Raw genomic sequence first — 11,065 nt, forward strand, 5'->3', positions numbered from 1 at the left:
AAATAAACCTTTAATCATGTTTTTGTAAGTAATCTCAATACAGTTCAGATTTCTCTCTCTCTCTCTCTCTGTCACTGTCTGTCTGTCTCTGTCTTGTATCTCTGTGTCTCTGTCTCTCTCTGTCTCTCTCTATCTCTGTCTCTCTGTCTCTGTCTTTCTCTCTCTCACACACATACACACACACACACATGTTAGTAGAAGGAGAGCTAGAAGTAGCAGCAGGAAGAATGGGAACAACGTGATTGAACTACATTATATACATGTGCACAAAGGTCATAATGAACCCTGATAATATATTAATATATAGTAAGCACATGCTAATAAAAATCGTCCAAAAGAACTGACAATAATACCATTCAAATATGCTATTGTTTGGATAGGGAATGTTCCTCACTGGCCAATGAGACTAGGAAATAGTCTTGGTTTGATGCAATAAGGAGGTGATATAACAGAGGTTGTGGGTTCTAACTGATATTGGGCCACTGAGAGAATGGCCAGAAAGATAATTTAATTTGGTCCCTTCCTTTTTCTCCCACATGGCTCCAGGCTTTTTTGATATCATAGTTCTCTGTGCCATGCCTTCCTGTGGTTATCTACTGCCATGGCACAAATTCAAACCAGTGGGATGAATTTGTCATATACTGAAATCTCCAAAACTATGAGCCAAAGTAAAGTTTACTTATCCCAATGTGTTAGAGAATATATTAAGTGACTTACTTGCTTGTGCATATAGAACTCAGACCATCAGGCTTAACAGTAAGCACAATTAACAGGGAGCCATTTGTCCTAGTTAGATTTCTAGTACCATGATAAACACCATGATCAAAAGCAACTTGGAGAGGGAAGGGTTTCTAACACTTTGCCTTTTACATTATCTAAGAAATCCAAAAGAGGAACTTGCAGCAGGAGCTTAAAACAGAAACCAAGGAGAAATGTACCTTAACAGCTTGCTTTATCTGGATTGCTTAATTAGATTCTTTATGTAGCAAAACCCCACCTGCTTAGGGATGGTACACACCCACAATGGTGTGGGCACTCCTACATCAATTAGCAATCAAGAAAATGCCCCACAGATATGTCCACAAGCCAATCCACAGGAGGCAATTATCTAATTGAGGTTCATTCTACCCAGGTATGTCAAGTAAGCAAACACAATTACCCATCACACAGTCCCACTGGCCCTCCTTAGAAAGTTGATCTTCTTGGATATTTTTAACAGCAGAAATACAAATGACAAAATATAATAAAAAACTTCAGATTGGATATTATTTTATCGCCATTCAATCACTTGTATATTTGAGCAGAATTAGCAACCCATAAAGTGTTTACTGTCTGATGCCATGACTGTGATATTTCATGTTAGATGAGAAAAAAATCCTCTCTAAAGGGACACATTGATCAATTGACCCAGATCAACTGATTGGATAGGAAAGTCTATATGTGTCATTTTTGTGGTCTAGTGAAATCCAGGAGCTATGGAGAACAGAAAAGATATGCAAAAGAGGTATCAGAAAGTTGAGAAGCTGGGATTAATTTACCCAGTCCTTACTGCCTTAGAGGTTTTGTGGTTCCTATGTATTGTAATAGTAAGTACAGGACTCAAGGCCTGATTTCCCTCAAGGACAAGATATTCTGCAAGCAGACCTAAGCAACCCTACTGAACCTTGTCCCTTACATTATACATGATTGAAGAATACAGATGCCTAAAGCCTGTAGCTGGGAAGAACTGAGATAGGTGGGGTTTGGGGTCAGAGGAGAACAATGAGGAAGGGGAAAAGGAGAGGAGAAGGAAGACATCCTGGGTTAGGTGAGTCATAAAAGCATGGCCGAGAAAGCTGGCCAACTGAAGTAAAGAGCAGCCCAGATGGAACATGACAAATTATAATTTGGGGTTATTAATGGGGAAATAGATTTTAATAGCTTAGAGGCTAAATATCTGCCCACCTCTCATGCTGAGTAAGGCTTATTATAGTAATAAAAGAAACTAAATGACCAAAGGTGGAGTAGAAATCCCTGATTGACATTAAATAATTTCTACAACAGGAGACTCTATGTTCCTAGGAAACAATGACATCAATCAAACTATGACAGAACTCACAGAATAGACTAAGATAGATATCTAGTGAGTCTTGGGAATCAGTCTCTACCTGCCCATCATTGGGATTAAAAGTGTGCACCACCCCAACATACCTTGGCAGTTTAGCATGGGCTATAGAGAGTTGAATGCAGGTCTACACACTTGGAAGGTAAGCATTTTCCCAACTGTACTGTCACCCAACCCCAAAGATGTCTTTGGTATATATTCTGTAAGTTATTTAACCAGTTTTTTAAAAAAGCATACTCCAGTTGTTCTCATTGAGAAACAGTCTTGCTGTATACTTAGGGACATTCTGGCATGTCCTATGAGGCTCAAGACATACTCAGAGTTTTAAATCTTCTGTCTCAGCTCTCCATGAGACTGGTTTATAGATAAAAACAAGTACAAGAAAATTGCTTCTGAGTAATGAGTTTATGTAATGTATTCTTCCTTGTATCCTGAAATGGAGACTTACATTGTCAAAGATATCTCTCAGCCACTAAGCACACCTGTTCTTTTCCATTATATAAAAAAAAAATGGATTTGGGGATACTGCCCAGTTAATGTCCATCAAGAAGCTTTATTTTCCTGAATGAATGTATATATATATATATATATATTCCCTTGATCTCAGGAAACTGTTCCTTTCCCAATAGGAGGTAAATGGAATGAGAAATGTTATTTCTAGATATATGCTCTCTCATCTTAACCACATCCATCCTCATCTGTTCATTAATTTTGAGATTTTTTTTTATGGATTAAGGAAATGTCAAAGTAAACAGCTGCATAGGGGCTGGGAAGTAAGCTTGGCCAATAGAGTGCTTGCCTTAGAAGAATAAGGATCTAAACTTAGCACCTATGCTAAACACACATGCTAAAAACTGCAGCAGTGAACACCTGTACCCTTGGTATTAAAAGTGTTTGTCACTTTCTCATTCACATTACCTAAGTCAAGTCAATCTCAACTCCTGCAGGCCACAGAACATAGCTCTGTATACGTGTGTGTGTGTGTGTGTGTGTGTGAATCACTGGCATTCATTTGTGTGTATGTGATATATATATATATATGTATATATATATAATTTGTGTGTATGTGATATATATATATACATATATATATACATATATATATATATATATATATATATATATATATATATAAAATATGTGTTGTTTCCATATACAAACATGCACACACACACACACACACAAATGTACACAGATATAGTTCTTGTGGACTGCAGGATTTTGGGTTTGTCCTGACTTGAGTAATGAGGAATGACGAAATGACAGACAATCATGCAGAAAAGCTCAGATCAAGGGGTTGTGTTCTGTCATGGGAACCCCATCAGTCTCCTGAAAAGTCAGCACATTTATTATATACAGCACAAACTAAGATGAGGTGGAGAGTTAGCTAATCTTGTAGAGGCTTTCTATAGCAGAGCAAGTTCAGGCTGTAGTCATCCTGAAGGAAGATGCTGAGGACCAACTACTTTTTGTGAACATTGTTAACAATCTTGATGAGAAAGCTGCAGTTGATAATCTCTGCACACAATGTCAACATCTGTATTCCAACCAGGGGGATGCCTTGAATTCTCATGGGTCTGAGATACTGGGATTTTTAACATGGCTTTGCTTATGCCAATAATAAACATTTACTAGAGATTTTACTCCTATAGTCTGGGCTCTAAGTTACTATGTGAGAAAGCTATAATAATATGTATTGAACCTTTTTATGTGTATGACTAATATATTCCTCTTGAATTATTTCTTATCTTGTAGTTCATGGCATATAAGATATGGCATTACTTAAGCTAATATATGCTTACTTATTCTTGGATGTAAAATACAATTATAAATATAAATTAACCAATAAAAGTTAACACAGGATCATTACTTGCTAATTAGGAGGCTAATTATACTTATGAACAAAAAGCATCTAGAACAGTGCAAACAAAGGTGTGCTAAAGCCTTATGAAAGAGCCACTTTTAATATTTTAATATTTAATATTAAAAAGCATTGCTAAATTTTGTTACAATAATACTACTGTGGTTTTGTTTGCAAGAAGACTTTTTTAACCTACTAGCAAGACAATGTCAAATATTTATAAATGAAAAGTGCATCCTCTAGAACTTGCTTCATATTAATCCTAAAATGAATGAAGGAGTCTGTAGAACACAGTGAGACCCTAGCGAATTTGTCTTTATTGAAGCTAGGTTTGGAAAGCCTCATTGTATAACATTCTCCCCTTCTTCATCTGATTAAAACTCTCCAAATCAATTCTTCTGGAAAATTGAGTCATTAAGACATGAAGGTATGTAGTTAATAGGACTTAATAGAAAGACTGATCAAGCTGCAAAGACAAAGATACTGGGGATCCTTCTGCACAAATAAAACATCTGCATCACACACTCTTCTCAAGAAACACAGAAGAGGGGCTAGAAATATTGTAAGAGCCAGATGTCAGGGAGGACTGAGGTAAAATAGAGTATTCTACACATAGCAGTGCTGTTGTATTCATAAACTCACAGCAGGTGTGGTTACTACAATCAGCAATTGTAACATGGACTGAGAGTGGCCACAAGAGCCCCTACCCTAGCTGCACAAGATCCACACTATCAGGCAGCATGCATGAGGAAGGCTACAGGAGACCCAACCCTTAGCTAAGTAGCTTTTGATAGTTGAAAACACTGAGGTGATAGAGTCAGTTCTCTTCATTGATGTGACCCATAGTCAATTGTGCATGATCAGTAGAGGGTGCCAAAGCCATTCATATGGAAATTCCAACCTGGAGACAATGTTATAGAAAAAAGGAGAGGAAGAAGAGGAGAAGGAGGAGGAAGAGAGGAGGAAGAAGAAGAGAACAACAACTACAACTTGGGAAAAGAATATTCATTTGGGGGATTGATGGAAATTGTAGGGAGGAAGCTAAGGTATTCATGTCTGAATCTATCAAACGATTTTTTAAAAATGTAACAAATAATTAAAATTTTAGAGAATGGGTTGGAAATAATGATTACATATGGTATTTACAAAGACAGAAAAGTTCCTGTTATTATCACTAGAAAGGTATCTAATATATCAAGATTAGAAGCATAGTTTAAGGAACAATCAAGTATAATTTAAAAGATATTTTAAATAATTTATTAAATTAAAGTATATAGGAAACCAAGTCATTCAACAGATGAATAAAATACCTTTCTATTGAAGATATCCTTAGTATCAAGTATTGCTAAGCTCATGACCTAATTCAAATTGAATACCAATAATCAAATAAACCATACTCCAAACAAGATACTGCAATGATACTATGTAGAAAACATAGTGAATTCCATTTAATTATCATGATGAATCAAGTTGCAGGCAGCTATATAAGTTTTATGGCCTGAAAACTATACAGGCTTCTAAGTATACAATAGAAATATATGTATCTTTTACTCTGAAAGAATTTTATATTTTCAAATGGTCTTTTGACTTGTTTCTATTTTTTAAAAAAAGCATTAGAATTGACAAGGATATTCTATAAGCTGAAAGTACAAATTTATACTTCTTTCTTTATGAGGGACTCTACATCTATAATCTGGTCATTGTTTGTTTTGCTATAACTGTTGATCTAGATGTCATCCAGTAGTGAGTACAGAAAGAGAGAAAGACTTGGAGTCCATGATGTTTATGCATTCCTGCTGCTACTGCACCAATGCCATCTATCTCAAAAGCTGATCTGCTCAGCATAAACATGAGACAAAGCTGTGAGATGCAAGATAACCTCATAGCTGGTGGACAGGTCTTCACAGTGTCAACCCTATGTCTTCTCAGATTTTGAGCTCTGAATGAAACACAGATTAATGATTCAATGCCTGTGTTTCACCTGTGTGTCAAGTGACATTGACCTAATTACAGAATAGTGAGACCTATAATGGTCTTCTTAAGATAAGGATAATAATTATGAAACACATTCACCCAACTCACTAAGCTAATCTGTGACCACAAAGTCCTTCAGTGCTCAATTGTTCACTTTTCTGTTGCTGTGACCACATATGTGTTAAGAGTAACTTAAAGATGAGGGTTGATTTTTTCTCACATTTCCAGGGTAATGTTCATCATGCATGTGTAGGGTTTCAGAAAAAGTCATGGCAAAAGGAGCATGAGGCACTTTCATCACATTTTATCAACAGTCAGGAAGCCGAGAGTAATAAATGCACCACTTCATGATGAAATGAAACCCTGGGTTACAGGTTCAATTGTGCATTTTAAGGAGATGGAGGTGTCATGGATGGAGAATGGACAGACCTGAACATTAGGATATCTACCTTCCTCACACCCATCCTAGAATACATTTTAATGAGCAAGTGTCAAGTTCCTGAGAGATGTTGAATTCAGAAATCTGTCTTCCATAGGCAGCCAGGAGTGGGCTCTCAAAGCCCATTCCCACAGACGTAATTCCTCCACCAAGGTCATGCCTATTTCAACAAGGCCACTCCTCCTAATAGTGCCACTTTCCATGGACCAAGAATATTCAAACGAACACATTATACTCCCTGGAATCTATAGGCTTGTTCAGACACATGAATCTATGGGAGTCATACCTTGTCATACCTAACTATAGCATAATGCAAAGTGTACAAGTTTGCATTGTATATAACAGTCTCAACAATATTAAAAATCCAAATTTCAAAGTCTCCTCCGATATTCATGCAATCCTTTAACCCTAATCACCTATCATATCAAAATCAAGAAGCAGATGACATATTTCCAATATCACATGATATACATCATACTGCAAACATTCTGGTGAGGAAATATTTGATGAACCCATGATAGGACACCAGCCAAGAAAACTCCAACTCTGCACCTCCTTGTTGGATGTCAAAGCACTCATGAGATCTACAACACCTTCCATCTTTGTTGACTGGAACAAGTTCTTTCTCTTGGGCTGGTTCCACTCCTTGTTAGGATCTTTCCTCAGCAGATATTGCAAGGCATCTCTAATATATCTTGGGGTATTCAAGGTTACTTCAACTTTACAGCTCCTTGTTACAGTGTCTGGGATCCACAAATGTTCTTCTGGTTTCTTCCAAACCTTCTGTAGCACTCTAGACTGTTTTTGGTTTTAGACTGATGTTTTTGGTGATCATCCCATAGTACTGGTATTTCCAACTCACTGGAGTCTTCCACTGCAACTAAGCTTCACCAATGTCCTCTCATAGGCTTTTTTCTTTAATTTTTTAAATTAGACATTATCTTTATTTACATTTCAAATGTTATTTTCTTTCCTAGTTTCCCCTCTGAAAAATCCCCTATCCCTTTCCTCCTATCCCTGCTCCCCAACCCACCCACTCTGGCTCCTGGTCCTGGCATTCCCCTTTACTGGAACCTAGAGCCTTCACAGGACCAAAGGCCTCTCCTCCCATTGATGATCAACTAGCTCATCCTCTGCTACATATATAGCTAGAGCCACAAGTTCTACCATGTGTTTTCTTTGATTGGTGGTATAGTTCCAAGGAGCTCTGGGGGTACTGGTTAGTTCATATTGATGTTCCTCCTACAGGGCTTCAGTCCCCGTCAGGTCCCTGGTTATTTCTCTGGCTCCTTCATTGGGGACTTTGTGCTCCATCCAATGGATGACTGTGAGAATCCACTTCTGTATTTGTCAGGCACTGGCAGAGCTTCGCAGGAGACAGCTATATCAGGCTCCTGTCAGCAGGCTCTTGTTGGCATCTGCCTAGTGATTGGGTTTGGTGGTTGTTTATGGGGTGGATCCCCAAGTGGGGCAGTCACTGGGTAGTTGTTCCTTCAGACTCTGCTCTGAACTTTGTCTCTGCAACTCCCTCCATGCATATTTTGTTCCCCATTCTAAGAAGGAACGAAGTAGTCACACTTTGGTCTTCCTTCTTCTTTTTGAGTTTCATGTTTTGCAAATTGTATCTTGGATATTCTAAGTTTCTGGGCTAATATCCACTTGTCAGTGAGTTATCATTGTGTTCTTTTGTGATTGGGTTACCTCACTCTGGATAATATCCCCTAGATCTAACCATTTGCCTAAGAATTTCATAATCCATTATTTTTAATAGCTGAGTAGTGCTCCATTGTGTAAATGTACCACATTTTCTGTATCCATTCTTCTGTTGAGGGACATCTGGGTTCTTTCCAGCTTCTGGCTATTATAAATAAGGCTGCTATGAACATAGTGGATCATGTGTCCTTATTACATGTTGGAGCACCTTCTGGGTATATACCAAGGAGTGGGATTACTGGATCTACCGGTAGTACTATGTCCAGCTTTCTAAGGAACCGCCAAACTGATTTCCATGGTGCCAAGCCTCAACTTCTTTGCATGACCCATTCAGTCATGGCCATCAACTGAAACTGATGTTGCCTCTTTATCAATGGCTTTGCATGCCCTCTCACAGTGATGAGCCTCAGCTTCTCTCCTTTATCCCTTCCTACCTTCAAAATCAGTACCTCCTGGTTGATTCTTACACAATATCAAGTCCAACTGTAGCAACAAAGTAAAACCTTGGCTATCTCTGAAACACAGCTTCTATATATTCTCAGAAAACATTTTCCAGTAATGCTGGACCTTAGTAATGCTGGTCTCTTCTTAATCACTGTTAGTTTCTTAGCTCTAGCTAACCAGCATCAATTGTGTCAGTAGTCCCTTCTACACTACTCTAAAGCCAGAACCACATCACTGAAGCTGCTAAGTTCTTCTGCTTCCTAGAGACATAACATGGCCCCTTTTTTCTATTACATTATCTCCAGCTTCTCATTTCCAATGTTTTTACTGCTTAAGTTACTGTCCTGGAACTTGCGTTGTAAATGGATCTTGAACTCATAGATCTTCATGGCTCTGTCTCCTGAATGCTGACTGGGATCAAAGGTGTATACCACCCTACCTGAACTTAAACTTTTCTCTACTTGGAACTTGTTCTATACCAAGTTCAGGCTGGCCTTGAACTCAGAGATCAGCTTGCCTCTGTGGATTAAGGGTATTTACTCATATTCCTGGTCCAAAGTTTTTCATTATAGATTGTGATCAAGTTAAAAACTGAGAATAGCCATTACAATTCATCTCTTGGCAATTTGACATGTAATCATATTTTCTATTTTTTTTAATTTATTTTTTTAATTAGGTATTTTCCTCGTTTACATTTTCAATGCTATACCAAAAGTCCCAAATACCCACCCCCCCAATCCCCTACCCACCCACTCCCCCTTTTTGGCCCTGGGGTTCCCCTGTACTGGGGCATATAAAGTTTGCAAGTTCAATGGGCCTCTCTTTGCAGTGATGGCTGACTAGGCCATCTTTTGATACATAAGCAGTTAGAGACAAGAGCTCCGGGATACTGGTTAGTTCATATTGTTGTTCCACCTATAGGGTTGCAGTTCCCTTTGGCTCCTTGGGTAATTTCTCTAGCTCCTCCATTGGGGGCCGTGTGATCCATCCAATAGATGACTGTGATCATCCACTTCTGTGTTTGCTAGGCACTGGCATATTCTCAAAAGAGACAGCTATATCTGGGTCCTTTCAGCAAAATCTTGCTAGTGTATGCAATGGTGTCAGTGTTTAGAAGCTGATTATGGGATGGATCCCTGCATATGGCAATCACTAGATGGTCCATCCTTTCGTCACAGTTCCAAATTTTGTCTCTGTAACTCCTTCCATGGGTGTTTTGTTCCCATTTCTAAGAAGGGGCAAAGTGTCCACACTTTGGTCTTCATTCTTCTTGAATTTCATGCGTTTAGCAAATTGTATCTTATATCTTGGGTATCCTAAGTTTCTGGGCTAATATCCACTTATCAGTGAGTACATATTGTGCGAGTTCCTTTGTGATTGGGTTACCTCACTCAGGATGATGCCCTCCAGGTCCATCCATTTGCCTAGGAATTTCATAAATTCATTCTTTTTAATAGCTGAGTAGTACTCCATTGTGTAAATATACCACATTTTCTGTATCCATTCCTCTGTTGAGGGGCATCTAGGTTCTTTCCAGCTTCTGGCTATTATAAATAAGGCTGCTATGAACATAGTGGAGCATGTGTCCTTTTTACCAGTTGGGACATCTTCTGAATATATGCCCAGGAGAGGTATTGAGGGATCCTCTGGTAGTACTATGTCCAATTTTCTGAGGAACCGCCAGACTGATTTCCAGAGTGGTTGTACAAGCTTGCAATCCCACCAACAATGGAGGAGTGTTCCTCTTTCTCCACATCCTCTCCAGCATCTGCTGTCACCTGAATTTTTGATCTTAGCCAATCTGACTGGAGTGAAGTGGAATCTAAGGGTTGTTTTGATTTGCATTTCCCTGATGATTAAGGATTTTGAGCATTTTTTCAGGTGCTTCTCAGCCATTTGGTATTGCTCAGGTAAGAATTCTTTGTTCAGCTCTGAGCCCCATTTTTTAATGGGGTTATTTGACTTTCTGGAGTCCACCTTCTTGAGTTCTTTATATATATTGGATATTAGTCCCCTATCCGATTTGGGATGGGTAAAGATCCCTTCCCAATCTGTTGGTGGCCTTTTTGTCTTATTGACGGTTTCTTTTGCCTTGCAGAAGCTTTGCAATTTTATCAATTCTCGATCTTACAGCACAAGCCATTGCTGTTCTATTCAGGAATCTTTCCCCTGTACCATATCTTCGAGGCTTTTCCCTACTTTCTCCTCTATAAGTTTCAGTGTCTCTGGTTTTATGTGGAGTTCCTTAATCCACTTAGATTTGACCTTAGTACAAGGAGATAGAAATGGATCAATTCACATTTTTCTACATGATAACCACCAGTTGTGCCAGCACCATTTGTTGAAAATGCTGTCTTTCTTCCACTGGATGGTTTTAGCTCCCTTGTCAAAGATCAAGTGACCATAGGTATGTGGGTTCATCTCTGGGTCTTCAATTTTGTTCCATTGGTCTACTTGTCTGTCACTATACCAATACCATGCAGTTTTTATCACAATTGCTCTGTAGTACAGCTTTAGGTCCTGCATGGTG

This window comes from Mus caroli, unplaced genomic scaffold, assembly GCF_978045245.1.
Source record: "Mus caroli unplaced genomic scaffold, Mus_caroli_1 scaffold_1, whole genome shotgun sequence".
NCBI classification, from domain to species: Eukaryota; Metazoa; Chordata; class Mammalia; order Rodentia; family Muridae; genus Mus; species Mus caroli.